General features: G+C 39.2%; 1 protein-coding gene across 11 annotated transcripts in view; it reads left to right on the top strand.

Annotated features, from left to right (window-relative positions):
- Nucleotides 1-19,547, top strand: part of GREB1L (GREB1 like retinoic acid receptor coactivator) — a 139,835-nt gene that overhangs the window by 2,177 nt on the left and 118,111 nt on the right. Inside the window, exon 1 of one of the 11 annotated variants that reach the window (XM_062632861.1) lies at nt 17,954-18,047. The exons of the other annotated variants lie outside the window; for them this stretch is intronic. The gene's annotated coding sequence lies outside the window, so the exon portion shown is untranslated. Of the gene's footprint in view, nt 1-17,953; nt 18,048-19,547 lie in introns of those variants that run through there. 11 annotated transcript variants of the gene reach the window in all.

Here is a 19,547-nt window from a genome sequence, read left to right as displayed (position 1 = left end):
TTATATGAGGATTCCCAGAGCTGTTGAAAAATGTTTATTTATTCCTCATTTTAAAACTTGTAGATTTTGAACGTACACATACTTGTTCTTATGGGTTGTCAAGTATTTCCAACAAAATGTTCCAGAAAGTCAATGAATAATGTTCCATATGTGCCTACCTGTTTAAAGGGCTGGGCTCCACACCCTGAAGGTTTAATTATGTGTCTCTTAATACATATAACAAATACAGTGTATGTTTTTGTTTATTAGTAGTGGGTTTGTGCAAAACAGATTTTTGGCTAAGGTGTTTAACAGAACAAGACTTCAGTTATAAAACCCAATATGTATGTACTAGGAAATTTTATCAGTTGGGTTTCGCTGTAGGTAATGTATTTCAATCAGAAATAGTGATGATTTTTTAGTAAGGAAGTTTTAAGCCCATGTAAGGATGTAATACTAAAGGAAGTAAGCAGTAATAGGCAAATAGATTACTGAGCTTTTACTGGGATAATTAAAATATGTGAAGTTTCTTAAGATCCCATGAGGACATGGCAGAGGAAAGGAGGGGTGATCTGACTGAGAAAAGTTTGGCTAGAATTCAAAAAAGCACATTTGGTTCAAGGACTTCTTAAACACATAAGTATTGACATTGATATTTGGTGGTTCAGTAAGTCATGTCCAAAGTATTTTGCGGAGACAAGGAAAAAGAAAACTTGGTAGTTGTTATCTAGGAGACTTTAGTTGCTATGGGACATAGGGAATTAAACTATTTTTTTTTTTTTTTAAAGGGAAGTATGGAAAAATCTGTGTACTGTGAAGCCTATCATATTATGAATACTGGACTGTTCATTCACTATAAAAGTAGACTCAGTATGATGTCAGAAATATACTCTAGGAAATCTTATTAATGACAGCTTAAAAAAGAAAAAGATTTAATGTATTTCTTTCCCAGTTTTCAGTGTTTCTAGGAAATTTCAAGTGGCAAAAACCTTGTGAGGATTTTACTTTCAGCAGTATAACCTTTTGTAGTATCTTTCATATTAAGCATTTTAGAGTGGTTTTTGAAAGTGCTTTTATTCTTTGTATGGTTCTGTACCATATGTTTTGTATCTAATTCTTTGAATGACCACTGAAGTGCAGCCAACTTTGGGTAAATGTGGCAACTGTTAACTAGCGCTTAGCAACAGTGCACAATAATCAAGACGGGAAGTGAAGAAGAATACCATGTCTAATTGAAACTACAGGGGGCATTTAGGTAGGTAGGACGTAATTAACAAAACCTGGAGCTTGGACATGATATTAAGGCATCAGATCTTTACTCTTGTAAAAAGGATTGTGAAATCATTCATGTATGAAACACTTGAGCTTTTTAGTTTTATACCTCACATGGACAGCCTCTATGGGGCATATGTATTTTGCCTACTCTTGCACAACCATTTCTTGCACGTAATGTGTAACACACATTTTCCTTTGGTTCTAAAATGGAATTGTGAGAAGGAGGACTGTTCAGAAGACCAACAAATGAAGGAGTAATAAGCCTTGACAATTTGACAATGGTATCTTTTAGAGAATTAGTCCTGTGAACTAGAGTTCATTAGATACACTGATTAAGGTATCTCTAATATTCTGAAACAGATTACAGTGGCAGTCATAAAGCAACACTAATTTTTTACAATTAATGTGTTATTTTCTCTAAGAATCATTGACTTTCCTCAAATCCTATCTTGCCGTGACATTCCTTTAAGTGTTGTGAAGTTCTGCTTGTAAGAATATTTGTTCAAAACACTTTTGCCTAATACAGAGGTTTGTTTGGTTGATTGTTTGGGTTTTTTTGTTTGTTGTTCTTTTGTTGTTTTTTTTTAATTATTTTTTTTATTTTAAACCCTTATTATTTTGTTTCACGCTGTATTCCATGTGGAGATGCATTTTTAGACCAATTTCATGTTTTCTATATTGCAAATACATCTTGTTTCTAAGAACTCTGAGAATATCCTCAACAATGAGGAAAGAACTAGTAAATGAATTTTCAGTGAGTTGTTACTGAATGGCTCATTTGCAACTCTGAGCATAGCAAGTGTAGTTCCTGTTAAGGGGTTTGAACTTTAAGGTAAATAGTGAAGATGACTCAAAGCCAAGGAGCCATGCTCTGAAGGTGCTTATACTGGTGAACTGTTAAGTAGCATTAGGCTCTTAATATTTTAATAGAATAATTAAGGTTTTTGTAATCTGAAAGAAAGAAAAAAACCCCACAGAATATCTGTTAGAGGAACTTGTGGGTGACAGAAATTTGAAACAGTGTTTATTCACAATGGGAACAGCGAAATTTTATACACTGTTGTTGTTGGCTTGGAAGTATTGAATAGAAATGACAGCCTGGATCAATAGGCCCAGGCCAGTTGTATGAGGTTCAACAAAGCCAAGTGCCAGGTCCTGTGCTTGGGTCACAACAACCCATGGAATGCTACAGGCTTGGGGAAGAGTGACTGGAAAGTTGCCTGGTGGATCAGGACCTGGGTGTGTTGGTCAGTAGCTGGCTGAATATGAGCCAGTATGTGCCCAGGTGGCCAAGAAGGCCAACAGCATCCTGGTGTGTATCAGAAACAGCATACCCAGAAGGGACAGAGCAGTGATCATCCCCCTGTACTCAGCACTGGTGAGGGTGCACCTGGAATACCGTGTTCAGTTCTGGGCTCCTCACTACAAGAGATACCGAGGTGCTGGAGCGGGTCCTGAGAAGGGCAGCAAAGCTGGTGAAGGGTCTGGAAATAAGTCTGGTGAGGAACGTCTGAGGGAACTGGGGCATTTAATCTGGAGAAGAGAAGGCTCAGGGGGGACCTTATCACTCTCTGTGACTACCTGAAATGAGGTTGCAGTGAAGTGGGTGTCAGTCTTTTCTCCGAGTGATAAGTGATAGGACAAGAGGTGACAGCCTCAAGCTGCGTCAGGGGAGGTTTAGGTTGGATACTAGGAAAAATTTCTTCACTAAAAGGGCAGTCAGGCATTGGAACAGGCTGCCCAGGGGAGTGGTGGAGTTGCCATCCCTGGGGGTATTTAAAAGATGTGTAGATACGGTGCTCAGATTAACAGTTGGACTGCATGATCTTAAAGGTATTTTCCAACCTAAATGATTCTATGACACTAAAATATAACTATTTTTGGTTTGGGTAACTTCTGAAGCCATGAAGCTGGTTTCTGTCGTCTTACTCTGTTACATAGTAATGTCTTGGCTTCTGTGAAATTCTTCTGGGACGTAAGAGGCCATAGAGAATTGTACAAATGGTGACTTTAGTTGAAGTTTATTTAATATAATTCTCATTGAGTTAGCATCTTAAGTTTCATGGAACTTCAGAGGTTTAATAAAAAAACCCATATACATGATCTGAAGATCTCACAGCACATATTGTCAAATACTTTGATTAATTTGCACTTAATGTTTATTTTTTCCTCATTGCAGTTATACTACAGTAACTAATAAAATCCCTATTAAATATGAAAGATGGGAAGAACTGAATGTTGTGACATAAAATGACATGAAATCACCCGAAGAGTAAGATGGTAGGAAGCAGTTTGAGTCAGTGTGACAAGATCTTATAGAAACCTTCCATTAATATTCCCCATGTAAGGTTTTAGAGAGGTTATTTTGAGGTAGTTTTCCCAACTAATTGAGCTGTCAACAGCAAAACTGTGTGGGCAGACTTAAGATACTGTTACTTAAGAGATTATCAGACATCTGTTGTAGTGTTTCCATGAAAAAGTCTGGAGTGACTTGTTTTATAAATGCTGTGCAAAGATTCTCCTGTTCTGTCTCCTATCTCCATAAATAGTCCATAATTAGCTCTTTTCAAGGCCATTGGCTTGATCTGAGCAGAGCACTTAGAAGCAAGTGAAGAAGTCAGTTATTTACAGGTTAGCTACTGAATGTTACTGTGGTCTGAAATGACTCTAATAACAGTGCTCAGTGTGGTGTTTGTGTGTTGTTTGTTTTTGTTTTTTAAATGAAGACTCATCTGTGCATCTCATCAAAAGTAATAGGACTTCCCCAGAATGTCCAGTATGAAGCTGTTAAGATTAGATGGGCTACTATTTAAACTGATGCATTTAGAATGGCAAATGCAGTTGAACATTTTGCTAGTACCTCTCATTTTTGCACTGAATTCTGCTGCATCCTCCCTCTGCAGACCAATTTCTCTGTTGAATGGAGTGCACACCACTAAGATGTCAGACAAATGAGAAGCCTTCTTTGGAAGATGACTTAGGCTGCTGTTTTTCTCTAGAGCCATACAGCTTTTATATTTATCTTCATAATGAAGTATTAAGGTGCATATGAAGCATTTTCCTTCAATATTCTACATATTTGAGAGATATTAGACCCTTTCCCCTCCTTTCTTTTATAATGCTACCTCCAACTTCAAAACTTGCTTTCTTTTACACTCCTGGGTCTCCAGACTTAAGGAAGCCTAAGGAGATCTTTTCTGGGAATTTCATAGTTGAATTATGCTTTTAATTTAGTGGATTCCCCCCCCTAATTCCAGCTGTCTTCTGAAAGATAGAGATGGTTCAGATGCAATTTTAATGCCAATGCTCAGTGAGACTGTGTATACCCTGAGTTGTACATGGTCCCTTCCTTGTGTCAAGAGTTGAGAAGTAGTGTTTGGAAATTACTGCATGCCTGATCCTCCACAATCTTCCCAGTAAAGAGGAAATGATCACTTAAAAACTGAAATGTAGCACAGCATCCTTGGCTTAGTGGGATCTGAGCTCTTTGGAGCTTCATCATACTTGCTTCAAAGAGATGTTCTAGTGGCAAGGAAGAGCAGTTCCAAGAGCTGAGCTCAGCAGCTTCTGACATGTAAGAAATCTGGGCACCTACCTCTTTATGCTGGAGTCACTGCTGAAATAAGAAAGTTTTATATGCAATACTGTTGCCTACCCATGTTCCTGATGGCTCAGGATGAAGAGCATTTGTAGCAAAACTTTGTATTGATGGCTGTCAGTTTAGGATTTGCAGAAAGACAGTTATTCCACTGCCCGTCCTGAGCCTTGTGTCCTAACACTGCTGGTATGGTATTATGTTGCTGCTAGTTCTCTGCTTACTGTCTCCTTGGTGACACCGTGTTGGTTGTAATGTGCTGTTCCACAGTGTACAATTGCATCTCAGTCTTGCCATTCGGGAGGTTGTGCCATGTACTTTTACTGCTTTTGTTCCTGCTTCCCTGTTGCTTGTCATGAAGCCCCTCAGATTCTGTGTTTCTTTAGAGCCTTTCATGGTTTCAGTCCACTTTCAAACAGCTGTGTCATAAAGGAAGATTAATCTTGTAATTTCTTTAAACCACTTGTATAGAATCAAATTCTTACTGCAATGAGATAATTCCTTTGAGAAGGCTGAGAAGTCTTGATTTTTACAGCTACAATGCCCTTCTTTGCATGAAGAAAAGAGCAGCGGCTTCCTGCCAGTCTTGTTGTATGTGACATTAAAGAACATGATGGTTTCCTAGTCTTGTAAAAAATGCTTTCAAAAATTTATTTGTATAGTTGAAATATTAAGATGTTGTTGTTACTCTTTCTAATCTTAATCTTTTAAAGGGAAAATTTTGACTGTGAGAACAATAAGATATTAGGTGGATTAGCTAACTGATCAATGCCAGCTCACAGAAGAGCAATTTTGAAGAAAACCTAAGGGGAGGGAGGGGAAAGGGCAAAGCCATCCAAGAAGAGTTTAATGCCTTGGATAGAGGCACACAGAACTACAGATGGGATATTTAAAAACAGAAGTTCAGAGGGAAAAATATGCGTATCTTTACAGTCCCAATTGCAGCAGTTTCTGCAAATTTTGCAAGTTAGTTCTTGCCATTATTATTATTATCACCATTATTATCATTATTAGAGTCAGCTTTCAGTTTCCAAGGTTCTTGAGGAGGGGGAGATGACTTGCCTGACAGATTGTTATTTCACCTTCTTCCTCTTGGTCCACAATCAAGATTTTAGCAGATGTGGGAGGCAAGCTGGATTTCGAGGGCATCAAGATTAAAATGTTAGCTGTCACACGCTTTTGTGTTGAGAGCTATGGAATCTTTCCTATGAACAGCAGGACATCAAAACATACAGGCTTTTTTTCTTTTGTAGCATTAACTTAGTAATACTCTCCTTATTTACCATGTGCCTGAGAGTGTTTCAGGTGCTGCACAGAAAATGCATAGGCAGTTGTCTCCTCCAGACATCCTCTAAGTTGTAGATGTGACAGACTAGGGAGGATAGTGTCTATGTGTGTATATGTCTATGTGTGACGTGTATATAGATAAAAAAGGACACAAATTAGAAAACCTGGGGTCTAATATCATAATGGTCCAATGTGTTAATGGGTCATGGGATTCTTTTACTTTAGTGATTGTTTGGCTGAGATGGCTTATACTGATCTGAACACTAACACTGTGTTCACAGTTTGCCTTTATATGTGTGAATGACTATACGAGGGGAACTTAGTGCATTGTAGATGTGCCACCAGTAACATAATTCAAAATAGTATGCCTCAGGTGCCTCTTAAACAAAAGCCACCACCAAAAACCACTTTAAACAGCAGATGTGACCTTGTGGCAGAAAAGCCTGAGAAAAAAACACAAGCATTCTTCTGGCTGCTCTCCACTGTCATAATGATCAGTGTTTGCTTGCTAGCTGTCCAGCATGGTTGTTTTATTGAGAGATGCCTTGTGCCTGGTGGCTGTGCAGATAGATGCTTAATTTTCATCTGCAGCACAGCTGGCTGGCTGGCTGTCAAGCTTGGGTTTGGGGTGATTCCAGTTGTGATGTGGATTTGGTGTAGAAAGAGGGAGGCTGTACTTGTGATAGGGGTTAAGCACTCCCCTACGCAGTGCCATATAGGATTTCAGCTCCATTTGCTGTCGCTGTAGTAAATCCATTTCTGATTATGTGCTAAGGCCAGACAGATTAACTGCCAAGTTGAACTTGTGAAGTTGCATGTATGTGTTGCCAGAGTTCCTCCTGCTGAAAAAGGAGGAATATATAACCTGTAGGTTCAGAACAGTTGAAAATTCATCCTAGCATTGCTGCTTTGATGTTTGTTTGAAGGGGAAAAAAAAGCTTTGCTTTTGATCATCATGTTAAATGGGTGTTGTCCCAAGCAGTGTAATAAATGAGAACTGGATCTGGGACTTATTTTCCATAAAAGACAGTATTTGTCCAGATGCCTTATAATTAAATTGTTCTGTGAAAATTAGTACGACTTTGAATTCAATAATAAGCAGTTCACAGTCTTAGGGCTGAAAAAGAGAGGAATGTAACAGATGCTGTGTAGTTTTGATACTTCTGATGTCTGATGATACTGATATCCTAACCTTGTGTTCTCTATTCTGATTCACTACATAAACAAGTACAGCATGAACCTCAATGTATAACCTTGACACATGACTGGAGCTTTGCTTTGTAGTTCACTAGTAGTTTGTCCAAATTGCAAAAACTGTGTATTAGAAAACAGAAACTCTTTGCGTCAATGAAACGTTAATTTTCCTTGAGAAAAACGGTATTTTGTGCCTCAGACTTTTTATTTTTAAGAAACGGCCTTTCAGCTCTTGTTTCATTGGAGTCTAGCTGAGAATTACTGAAAGCATCGCATATGAATTTGACAGATTAATAAGTCAAAACTATTGATGCAGATCAGCCACACACCAAAACACATCAGAACAGTGTTTTATTTTCACAGGATTTCCAATGTGGCCTTGCCCTGAATGTGGGGTTGGACTGGTTGACCTTCAGAGGTCCCTTCCAACCCAAATTATTCTGTGATTCTGTTGTTTGTTTCTTGCAAAGTGGGGTAGTAAGAAAACCATGAAATTAGGGAGCATTACCTATTGGTAAGACACAGTTTCCTGAAACAATTCATCTGCCCCAAGGGTTTTGCAAACACAATTAAGAAATAGGCTACTAGCAGCATGAACTGTTTTGGTAACCTGCTTTCCACTGTCATTTTTCTGGCCATTTTCCTGCTGTATGCTCAATGTGCTTTCTTCACATCATCAGAAATTCCTGCTGATTGCATGTCCAGTCACACATTATTGGAGAGACAGAGTTCTGTTACTGGCAGTTGTCTGTGGGTCTTGTGTTACTGGATGGCAGTCCAGAAATAGTGTGGTGATTGAGGCATCACTGGGCATGTGTTAATAGAAAGGCTGCAAAGCTTGAGTGACTCCATAAGAGGCTGTTTGCCCTGCTTGGGATGGAAGATTGAGCATCAAAGGATAATAACAATACTTGATGGATTGACATTGTTCCACTGTCTAAAATCAGTTTTTCAAGATTAATGACTATAATAAAACATTTACTCTAAGGAAGCTTGAAATAAGCTCAGTACTTATTGGTGGGTTGTGCTTTTTAGTTTCAGTTATGAAAAGAGGAATGGAGGCTGGATGACAACACACCTTTTCCTGATCCAAAGGATTATCTGAATAAACTGTGGGAAGTCGAGCTTTTTATAAAAAAAAGCAGCAAGGAGGAAAGAAGAACTAGAAATTGCCAACTAGAGATCGGATGTTCTTTGAGAAACTCAATTTTAGGAAGAAGTTAACTGGCAAGTTAACAAGGGTTAGGGAGCAGAGCTGTTTTGATTCAGAACTAATCCTTTGCCCCAAGGAGAGAAAAGTAGTGTATTTGAGGCCATGTGCCTTGGGTGAGGCTGGCCTCAGGATGAATTAATTAAAAAATCCTGTCCTCCCTGTTCCAAAGTGCAGTTCATGCTGAGAGGGACTGATAAATTTCTCATTAAAAACTGCTTGTTGAAAATGAGGTCTATTCTGTGTGTTGTCACAGTGCCTTTCTGTTCTGGAATAAGTCACAGAAACTGTTCTTTCAGCCAGCATGCAGAGATAAGAGAATACACTGGTGAATCTTCTCATGTCCATACAGTCATTATGTGTGCCAGGAAAAATAGGCTCAAACTATGAAGAATGAAAGAAACTATTTTCTTCTACACAAGAAGAAAATAGTTTATGAGAAATGGCCTCTCTTTAAATGGATTTATGTCAGACTGGTGAGTAAAAATTTAAGTGTTATGTCACCATATAGCCATATAAAGAATAATATTCAGATTGTGATTTTCTTTGTTTTGGGAATTAGGCTTGCAATGATCTACCTGCAGTTATTAGTGGCTTACGTATCCTTGATGGTTTGTAATTCCTTCTCTGTTTCTACAGCTAGACTTCTTTTTACTTAATAGAGCTTTAAACTGATGATCTTCAGTGATGATTCTTTACCGTTCTATTACTCTTCCTACCCTTTATTGGAGAGAAGCACTATTGTAATTTAGGAAGATTTTTGTATTCAATTGATTTTTGGGTTCCACTTCTGCTACCTACTGTGTTATTTGCTATTGCAGAAACATGGTTTTTATACTTTAGCTTAAGCTTAGTACATCTGACCAGAGCAACTCAGAGGTAAATGAGGAATGTTCTTGTGTTCTGAATACAGTCAACTGCTATTATGTTCCTTGGCAAAAAAAGAGGGGGATTTGTTTGGATCCTTTAACAGATACATGCTTTAATTTGCTTGAACAGAGAATGGCTTAGTTCAAGGTAAAGAGTCAAGTTAAACTTCATAGAATAACAGATTGAGTTAAAGACCTAGAGTTCTAAACTAGCAGTTTGAGAGCTAAAAAATCCAAAGGAAATCTGTTGTGATTTTTTTAAAGAAAAAGATACTGGAAAGCAGGCTCCTCAGTTCTCACTTCACAGAATCATTGAACAGAGGGAGAATTGAGGTAAACTTGCGTCCTTTTACATTTCAACTGAAACCGTGCAAAATGCCTGTGTATTCCACCTTGGCCAAGGAACACTGAAGTTTCTTTGGTCAGTGAAGAAAAGCACGATGCCATACTTAAGAGGGGAAAAGGAAACAAAGTTTATTTCCCCTTGTACATGGCTATCTCTCTCTTATCATGACAGAGTGGTGTAAAGGGCATTTATTTGTAAATGTAAGCAGAAAAGTCTCTTCTTAAATGATAAATGCTTATGTAAAACTGCAATGTAGGGGGTTTCCCCCATATGATGGATTACTAACATGTAAAGGGTATGGGGCTTCTGTTGCCATGCTACATTTCACACCATTTACGCTGATATTCAAAAGAAACAAAACTATTGCAGTCCATAATTCATTTAACATGTTATAACCAAATTACTAACATGCACTGGAGAAAAACTGTAGCTTTTTTCATGTCGTATGTAGCCAAATTCTGATATGTTAGAAAAATGGGTATATCCATTCCTGAATAACCCTGGGATAACTATTGTTGCCTGCCTGATCAAAGAAACTAGTTTCAGTGAAGAACGGCATTTCAGCTAGAGGGCTGTCACTAAGCTGTGAAGAGGCAAGGGAAACCAGCTGTAAAAATGTTGATGTTGGCCATGAATTTATGTAAATAACAACTCGCTTTCATTTGAATGCTTAGGGTGATATTACAAAGTGTGGACTTTGGTCTGCAGAAGATCTGGTTTTGCTTCTTGATTCTGCTACTGAGACACATAGCTTCTATGTGCCTCAGTTTCCCTATCTCTAAAACAAGGGTGGTGGCTGTCCTTGAGTTTTCAAGCACTACATTGCAGTAATGATTAGCCATTACTGTCTTCTGTGGCTGAGCCTACAGGGTCTTTAGTTCAAGTCTTCTGTCAGGACCTTAGGCTGCTGAGCTTCATGCTTCTGTCAGTGGGCTTCAAATATAGTAATCCAAGTTGTGTTCTTGGTACACATGCAGTTATTAATCTGGCTTTTGTGCTCAAGCCTTCTCTTTAATTTCAATTAATTTAATTAATTGAATTTAAACATTTCAGTGTCTGATTTCCCTGTGAGATCTGGTTGCCTTGTGCAGGGAGCTGTGGCAGCGTCTCTACCAAGATGGCTTTGTGCTGAAATGGATTCAAAAGTCCAGGGCTCTTCATCTGTGAAGCAGCCCACATGCAGGGCTCTATTTACCCACCGTAGTGATGCTAACTGGTATCTGCAGTGGTATTAAAGGAGTGTATTAAATACCTGGTGAAAATAGGCTGTGTCATGTGTAGCTGTTGGTTTTCAGCTGGATAAAGCAAGAGTTATTTGAGGAAGGAGTAAATAAAGTGTTTGCAGGCCACATGCTGTCACAAGCTTTCCCCTCCCCCTATACCCCTCTCTTCTTTTTTTTTTTTGGCCATATGTTTTAGTAGCCTAAGTATGTGTCAGTGGTAATCCAGGCTCTGCACTCTTAAAGGATGGTTACCCAGTCTGTTGCCAAAGTGAGACTTTCTTCCCCATTTAATTTTTGCGAGGGTGATAATTGTAAACCTTTATTTTTATTGTTATTTTTTTAAATTTTATTGCAGGTTACTCTTTGTATGGCTAAATTTAGCTACATCTCCTTTTGTGGCCTGCTGGCCTGTTACCAGGTTGTATGATGGGGGGGTGACAGTGGTGTCAAACAAACCGGTTTGTTCTCTGGGTGCTAATCTGAATTTCAGAGCCGCTGTCCTTTACCCCCTGGCTCTCTGCTCCCCTCCCCCTCTTCCCAGATCTCCACAAACAGCCAAGTCAGGTCTCTTTCTCTTCTTCAGCCCCCCTTCCCCTTCCTTCTTCCCCTGGCCTAGCAGAATGGTAAATGTTCATCATCTTTACCTACTCATCCCACACTTCAAGTAGCTGATGCTCACTTAGGGTGGTTGATGTACCAGAGAATTAATGCTCCAAAAATTCAAATTATTTGAAAGTCTGCTGCTCTGTGTTACGTTAAAGATACCCTGGTGTTTTGGGGGGGGTTTCTGGATTTTTATGGGTTAAAGCAGGTACAGGGTTTTATGATGACTTTTAAAGGTTACCTCTTTTTTTCAGGGTGTGATCAGGGTCATGCCAGTTTTATATAAAACAGTCATCAGAAATTCCCTTTCTCAAGGGAGTAATTTCTCAGGTCTCCAGTGAACCTTGGCTGAACACAGCAGGGTTGCTAACTACTATTGTACCCTTGCTTGTAACCCACCTTCATGGTAGCTCTCATAGCATGGTTACAGTTAGCCACCTTCTTGCCTAAAAGAAGGCAAAGCAGCTAGCGGGAATGCAGAAACACATTGTCATTGCAGGGAATAAATCCTTGTACATATGATTTAGAAAATGAACCCGCAAACATACTGCCCTAGGAGATTGAAATGTGTGTGTGTCTGGGAGGAGGGGAATAACACATAGGGAAAGATTTATGCCTTCCTTTGGGCTGTTGCCTGGTAACAGAAAATGCCTCTTAAGCCTATTTTTGGAGAGGGGAGGGGTGAAACTTGATTCAGTGACCATCTGTCCCAAGCTGGTTGATTTCCTGTTGAGCTCTCCTTTGTTTCTGTCGAACAATTGATTGTTACCCTTTACAGATAAGAATACTGTTGGTGACATTGCCCTAAATCAGCAAGTTGGCTTGTGGCAGCACATCAGACCTATTAATTTTAGTTTTATTATTTTTTTTAATGCTCAAGGGGCTGTGGTTGTAACGAGGCCACTAACTGCGGTTTTGCTGGGGCTTATTTATCTGTGGTGGTTTTGTTTTGCTTTCTTCTCTTTTGAGGAATGCCAATCAATATAGTAGGCAAGTGTAATTGTAACATTTTTTTAAAGAGGATGTAATAATGCCCTTTTTTTAGTCTGAAATCATTGGGAAAAAGCAGCCATGGTGCTAGGACCATTGAGCCTTTTGGTGGTAGGGGGAGAGCAGAAGTTAGTAGAAGTCACTGTGAAGAAATCCCCACAGTTTCTGTGAAAACAAAACCCAGGTTCTTAATTGCAAATGAAATATTTGCTATTGTTCTTGCTTAATTGTCAGAAAACCATTCTCTATTTGAGTACCTCCCAATGTTTGCTTAGTAGTAGGGTGCTGGATAGATTTGAACTCAGATTAGATTATTTTTAAGTCATCTGCTTTATTTATATTGCAGAAGCCTACCTTTTTTTTTTTTTCCTTTATGCATGCAGGGCACAAGGTGCATGCACATGCAGATACGTTCATGTACTCTGTAGCTGCTGTTACGTGTTAAATATTCCATACTATTTATTTCCCTGCCCTGATTTTCAGCTTTCAGAGAAGAGGTTCATAGTTCCAGGTGGTTGCTGGAGGAAAAGTAAGGCATGTATGTCTAGAGGAGACAGGTAATATCTGCAAAAGGAGTGTGAAGGCCCTCAATTCAAAATGCAATAGGACAGTGATAGTCACTGTTACTTCCTTCAGTCAGTGAAACTCTTTCCTGGAGTATTTCCATGATGTTGTGTTACAGAGGAAGGCAGAAAGGAAAGAGGAAAGCAGAAAGGAAAGAGCTTCAATACAAATGTCTTGGCATCTTACCAGTCTTTGCTTATTTGAGTTTAGGCTACTTATCACTCAGTAGATGGAATTTGGAGGTAATTCCCAAAAGTCACTTCACAGAGTAGAAGGTGTTAGAAGAGTTAATTTCCCTTTCTCTTCTACTTTTCCCACATGGTCTCCAGGTTGCTTTCCACAGGTAGAAGGGCTGTTTTCTGCAGCTTTTCAACATAGTCCTGGATGTATGGCAGATACAGATCTTTTTGAAGCTGGTGGCAAGGTGCCTACTGAATATTGATATAGTGAATGTTGGGTCATACTTGTGCAATTTTCTTACCTTCTTTCTTTTTAAAGTTGCATCTGTTAATTAAAAATCTGTGATTTGGCTTAATAAGGAAGGGTCATATCAAACCAGCTGAATGAGCCTGTGTGACAGCACTGTGGTTTGCTGGTTGACTAGCCCTTGCATTCTCCTTGTTGGTTGCCCATTTCCTCACAGCATGCTCAGCTTTTCCCCCTATTTTGCTGCTGTTTTTTTTGTGTGTGCTGGCATCTGGCAGAGGAACTGATCCATTTCAAAAACAACTTATTTTTCCAGGTTACTTTTTAGATGGTTGAATTCCTTGATCCAGTTTACCACTGAGTGACGCACTGAGCTTGAGCAATGCAGTGGAACACCTAGGGGTGGAAGTGATCAATGCTGAGTAAAATCCATTTTTTAAACAGTTACTGCCCAATAGATTGTGATATATATGTGTTTTTTAAGCATGAATCCTTTGTCAGGTGGAGAGGCCCTATTTTGGGATTAGTTAGGAAATTTTGTAAGCTGGACAGCTGTACAGACATCACTTCTGTTAAATCAATTAAACATGAATATGTGCTGCTCTTTGCCCTTCTTTTGGTAGAAAGCAATATGTACCTCCAACATGCCTTTCAGGTATTTTCAGTCTGTCTCAAAATTACACTGAAGTAAAAAAAACATTTGTAGAACTAGTGCCAACTAGGTTGATGTTTGGGGGCTAGTGAGTTTAAACTTGGCAGTGAACAAGCTGTTCTGAACTGTGTTGAGAACTGCTTCGGTTTTGATTCCTGCAGAACTGAATTTCTGTGAGGGGGAGGAAAAATTTAGAACTTGGGAATTTTATTTCAGTCTTGAAACTGTGTTCTGAATAGCTAGAACAGGGTTTTTGTGTCTGGCATGGAGAAACTGATGGTGGTGGTTCTGATAAAGTTTTTTGCTGTTAAAAGACTATTACGAAGCTGCATAGCTCAAATTGTAGGGCACTCACAAAAAGTCCCATTCTCCCAGCATCTAAGGTGAGCGGTTAAGCCCATGGCCTGTGCAGATGACAGAGCAGGTAGAATATGGACCTGTGCTTATTTTGTGTTTTCTTGGGTCAGGTTGTACTGCACTTCCCATTAAAACTCATCTGATGTGTCCTTTGTTCCTAGATAAAAGCAGCTACAGATCTCCCAGTCAGAACGCACAGTGCCTATGGCTTACCTTACATATGGGTGGGCAGTAATTCTAGAAAGGGAAGGTAGAAGACTGGCATCTGCTTGTGGTCACCTTCTCATGTTGCTGTTGCAAGGATGGAATTATTTATGTATATTGTTTGCCTTCTCCTGGATGCAGTCAACCAGAATCTGAGCAATGCTATTCAGTGTCAGGATGCTCTGCAGGGGCTTTCTTTTGGGAGGGGGAGCAGAGAGTTAAAATTATGATCAGTTGCTTTTCCATCCTTGGGGAGTTCACATATGCTCCTCCCATATGTCGTCGTTACAATGCTCCTACTGCAGCTCTGACTCAGCCTCAACTTATAAAGCTGATAGTGGTGCTATCCTTAGTATGAGTTTGAGAAATCTTTCTCTCCTGTGATAATAAAGCATGTTTGTGGTTTGCAGGAGAGAGTTTGGACACTGTAGCAATCACTCTTTACTGTAAGGAGAAGAATGATGCTACCCTTTCCTCCCCAGCCCACATCCCCAACTCCAAAACCGCATTCATTGAAGGTGGAAGTGCCAAGCTTCCCTTCTCCTAGAAAGGTATCAGTTGGTACCACTGACAGGCTTTCCAGAGAGGAAGCAACAAAACAAAGGTTTCTAGGGAGCCTTTTGTTCCTAGCAAATGGCTTTCTGAAGCCACAAAGTTGAAGCTTAAATGGAAAGGAAAAAAACCCATGTCCTCAATGGAGATAAATGGCCAGCTATTTCATAGTCCATCACAGCCCTCTTCTATGTTAGAAGCTATTCCCCAGGTAAATGCTTGCCTTTAGAAAAGCTCCAGACCTTGGGCATATGGGACTGTGCTTATCCTCTAATCTTTGCTTTGCATTGGCTTGGCTACTGATTGAGCTGTTTCACTTAGACCACTTCTGGAGGCTTTATGTTTAAGTCTCTGGGAGTGTGTTGCAGGAGCACAGTTGTTATGGTCAGTTCTGCCCTGAAGTCTTCTGATTACCTAGCATGCCTCTTGGATGATAGCTGTGGGTGGTGGGACTGCTTAGTAGTTGGCAGCAGTCTCTGTAAAAGATGACTGACATTTCTGGAACTATGTGCAATTGCTGCTTTAGTCATTTCTTTAATCTTTTACACTGAGGGAGTGAGATCCATGGAAGAGCTTTGTGAAGGTTAGATTAGATCAACCAATTTAAATTAATTAAGTTGCACTGCTACTCCTTCATAGGAAGGTCATTTGGGATACAGGTACTGCTGGGAGATAATCTGCCTTCTTCCTTGCTGAAGGAACCTTTTGATGGGCTGGCCAAGCAGTGGCAAGCACGTTGACTTTGCTCAGGGCAGGAGTCAAGGCTAGGCAGAGACTATGTGCGAAACCATTCTGAAAGTATGAAGCAAGATGTGCTAGATTAAAGGGAAGCATGGAAAGAAATGGAATTTTTGCTGATACAGGTAAAATCATACCTGCTTTTAATAATACGATTCTGAAAGTGGTTAGTACGCTAAAAAGAAATGAGTTTAAATATTTTAGGAAGCTTTTTTGATTTCTCAAAACTCGTAGTTTCCTCTAACTTGCTTTTCTCCTAAAAAATATTTTGTGATTGTGCTTATTTTTCCCCATTGCTTCAGAGAACTGAGTGACCTAAACAAGGAGGGACAGATGGACTTAAAAATTGGACATCTGAGGCCTATGCTAATGTCTCAAACCCCGAGATGGCCTTGCTTTTTGCATATAGCTGGGTAAGGTGGGCTCTTGTATAACCTGCTGGCTCATTACTGTTGTGGATTTGCTTAGTATTGTAGAGATAAGCCTGTTTCTGGACACCTGATTGCACTCAGGAGTGGGGAATGGCAACTCCTTTATATATACACAAAATGTGTGAGCAGGTCATGCAAGAAGTAGTCTTCAGTACACAGTAAGAATAGGATTTAATCTAGATACTCTGTTTTATTTAACTTGGAAGTTGCAGTTGCCTGGATATAGGCGGCTGTTTTGCCCCATGAGCAGTATCTTAAGGGTGTAACTTTGGTGTTTATTAGCGCTGTTTAACATGATACAGATATTCATATAGCATAATGTCAAAAAAAAATAATCTGGAATATTGCATATAAAATGGGTGTTGCTACTGTTGTACTATTCATATGTGTGTAAATGATTGTGGAAGACTACAAATGAACAGAGGCAAAAGCTCTTACAGGTATCAGTGGTGTCCTGAAATGGGAATTTCTGTGAATGGAAAAGAAACACCTTATCAGTTGAAAGGCAAGGTAAGGTCAGTGTCTCTGAAATATTGTTACCTTCCAGGCTTTTTGAGGCAAAGACTTTTGTCATCACATGATGACCAAGCAGCTCATTATTTCTACGTTTTATTTTCTTTTTCCCTCTTACTGAACAAAAAATGTTTCTTCCCTTCCCCTTCCTTTTTCTCACTCTCCAACACTACGATGGTAGCCCTGGTTTGTATTCAGAGAGAGGAAACCATGGATATAAAGCTGTATGTAAAGTTCAAGGAGCACTTAGGTGTTCTATGGGCTGGGTGTAACATAATCCACATTTTGAGTTGCTTGCTCATTTTTCCAATGATTTTGCCTGGAGCTTTTTCTTCTGATTGTTTTCCCAAGTGACCAGATAGCAGCAAAGAACAAGGGGACGGACCTGGAATTAAGCCAGCTAAAGCCAGCTGTTGGGGGATCTTTGTTCTGTTCTGTCCTGTCTTCACTACAAGCTTCCCAACAGACCTCGGTGGGGGTGGTCTTCTTTATTTTCTTTTCCCCTTCCATGAGTCAAATGGAAATATGGTGTTACTTAAGTGAGAAGCTGAATTCTTAGTGTTGTTGTCAAATTAACATACCCTGTAAAGCTTATAAATAAACTGCAGGGTTACAGAAATGTCCTGGGTGGGTATGTTGGCTTTTTATTTTTCTTGCAGGACGTTTGTTTAAAGTGAATTATCTATTAAGTGCCAGGAAAGTGGCTCTTTGGTTTACTCTTTGTTTTGGAATGTGCTTTATTAGTGATATCCAGAGGGGTCAGCAGCATAAATAACATTTGTTTCAAGGCTTGTTGGGTACAAAGGGTGGGGGGGATTCACAGTGAAGAGAGCTGTTTTGTTTGGTGTGGCTAATCAGGAGTGAGGCTGGAATTGCTCATAGCTGTCATTCAGGTTTTGTTTCAAAGTCCAAGGACCTACTGGGAAAAACAAAAAGCTAATGAAAGCTGACTGTATTTCAACCCAAACCCTGTGGAATCCAAAATGATGTCCTGACACTTCGTGTATTCTTATTCTCCTGCATTCCCATGGTTACTAAGGTAACAGGTTTTTAGAGGCTTTACATCTTCATTGTCAAGTATTTGCTACACTTATTGTTGCTGTTTGCAGATTAGGGCAATTTAAACAATGCCTTTTGAAATGGGGAGCAAAAAATAAAAAAAAAAAAAAGGAAATATAGTAGAAATAGATGTAATGAATCAATTATCCTCTCTTGCTTAAATTTTCAGTGCTACTTCTAGAAGTTGCTTATAAAAAATCTACACTGGTTTAGTGTAGGGAATTTGGGCATGGAGGAATGTTGGGTTTTTTTTAAGGCACGTTCATTACAGGATTCTTGGAATACAGATGTGAAGAGTACCAGATGTGATTTAGTGCCTTTTCCAGCCAACAGAATTCTCGTGAAGCTTAAGTTTGTATTTGTGTCAGGGTGTTGTTTTTCCACTTACAATCAGACGTTTACCCTAGTCTTGTAAGCTGTGTTACTTCTATGTAACACACTACTGTGTCTGCGAAATTATACTTTAAAAATGAAGCTGCCAGGGAAAAACAGGAAAGTACTTGTTTCTGAGAAAGTTTAACTACAGGCACAACTTTGTAGCCAAACATGCGGAAATATGCATGTTCACATCTTCCCTGGAAAACTGGATGGTGGAAGCGCTTGTAAGGATTCTAAATATATTTCCAAGAAGATGACTTTTAAAATTTATTTAAAATTACTTAGTTCCATGGGCTGCTTGACAGTTTGTGCATTGCTGCAGCAAACATTGTCCGTATCTGTGGTGGGAGAGCTGGTCTGCAAAAAATCTTGGTTCAAATATTAACCATTGATGCTTGTGATGGCTTTACTTTACACTGGTTTGTGGGGTGACTGTTAGGTGAGTAATTTTGAACTCCTGGAGTCATAGTTTTCTTTCTGTAAAATACAGATAATGCCCAGATATGAGCTTGGAAGGAAAACTGTAGATCTTAATCTGTGTGTATGAAACATTACAGGAGGTTTTGATTCTGTATAGATAAGATTACATGCTCAGATCAAGACTTGCAAAAGATAAAGTTGGGACACTTCCTGTTAGTGATTTCCCAATTTTTCAATTAAGGTACAGTTTAAATTATGTAATTAAATACTTTTAATTGTTCAATAATGAAAAAATAATTTAATCCTTTTAATTACATGTGTACTTTAATTTAAAAAAATAGAATTTGTTGCACCCCTCTGCTGGGATTATATATTTATAATACAGTTTAAATAATTGCTATTTTTCTAACAAGGATGAAGTTTAAATCTTTATTGTTTAATTGATGGTTTTCAGGATGGATTCTTCTTTAACCCCTCCATTCCCCTTGCCTCTTACCAGTTTTTGTTTTTTGCTCTTTGCCTGCTGCACCTTAAAGGCTTTTAATGCATCAGAGTTTATTAGCACCTTGCTGTAGAGCTGCTTACAGCTGATGTTGCTAGATAGATGGTGTGAACAGAGTTGGAAGAGGCAGGGGAAACTCTAAAGTTGTTGGTAAAGCTCTTTGAGGTTAAAAAATATTAC

Source organism: Pezoporus occidentalis, unplaced genomic scaffold (genome assembly GCF_034315485.1).
Source record: "Pezoporus occidentalis ecotype Australia unplaced genomic scaffold, CSIRO_AGI_Poc_V1 ctg4, whole genome shotgun sequence".
Lineage (NCBI taxonomy): Eukaryota > Metazoa > Chordata > Aves > Psittaciformes > Psittacidae > Pezoporus > Pezoporus occidentalis.
Note: the sequence above shows the minus strand (reverse complement) of the source record. Positions and strands in the feature narration are given on the sequence as shown.